Raw genomic sequence first — 1238 nt, 5'->3', positions numbered from 1 at the left:
TCTTTTAGTGTAACATCCTCAAAACCCCATTGGTCGTAAATAATATGAGATAAAATCTTACCGAAATAAGGTATAAGATAAAAAAAAATGAAAGTTTCAATATATCAAAAGAGAGTTAAATCAAGAAGCATGACATGATGTATTAAGGAAGAGACTAAATCATAAATATGTGAAAAGTTTTTGGCTCAAGTGTAAATATTCAAAATTTAGGGGATCGAAGTGTAAAAATGAGAAATTTTAAGGACCAAAAGTGAAAATAATCCAATTTACTAAAATATGGAATTGGCATGCAGGGACCAAATTGAACAGGTGAAGAATTATGATGGACTAAATCGTAATTTTACCAAATTAAGTGATGATTCAAGGATGGAATTTTGAAATATCATAAAGGGTAAAATAGTCAATTAGCAAGAGGGAGAATTCTAGAATGTAATAATGATGTTGATGATATTTTGGTGATTTTTTTAATTAATTAGTTAAATATTATTTTATTAATATTTTACTTAGATAGTTATTATTATTTTATTTAAAAAATGGTAGTATAAAAAGAAAGGAAGGATGAAGGAAATTTATCATCCTTCCAACGTGAGTGAAAGGGTAAGAAATGAAGTTTTCTTTTCTTTACAATTTAGTCATTTTCCATGAAAACCTACATTTTTACCCAAAATTTTTGAAAATTTCCTTAGATATTAAAGAGAGAAGATGAAGTAGAGATTCTAGAGAATATGTTCATCAATGTAGAAGCAAGAAAATAGTAGATGAAAGTGGAGAAAATGAGAAGAAAAAGGAAGGAAAGTAAAACAATCGACTAACAGTAATGTGACATAGACGGGCAATGAGGCATTTGAGTAGCACACATCTGTCCATAAAAATGATGATAGTTGATCAACATCGAAGAACCATAATCAATACCAGAAAAATTCTCATCAAACCTGTAATAACAAGTTTGAATCACATGACTAACCTTACCACGCAACTGACATTATGGCCAAGAATGAGACCAACAACGACCTCTGCCACAAGACTAACTTCTTCCATTTCCTCTGTGTCCTTGCTTGAACTTCTAAGTATAACTTGTAACACCCCCTACCCGTATCTATTGCCGGAATAGGGTACGAGGCATTACCGGAGTTTATTGAACATTTTCAGATAATTCTGAGTCATTTATTATTCATATTTTGAAAATAATCATAACATCTCTCTATTGGGCCCTCGAAGCCCCAAACATACATTAAAAA

This window comes from Gossypium arboreum, chromosome 10 (genome assembly GCF_025698485.1).
Source record: "Gossypium arboreum isolate Shixiya-1 chromosome 10, ASM2569848v2, whole genome shotgun sequence".
Lineage (NCBI taxonomy): Eukaryota > Viridiplantae > Streptophyta > Magnoliopsida > Malvales > Malvaceae > Gossypium > Gossypium arboreum.
Note: the sequence above shows the minus strand (reverse complement) of the source record.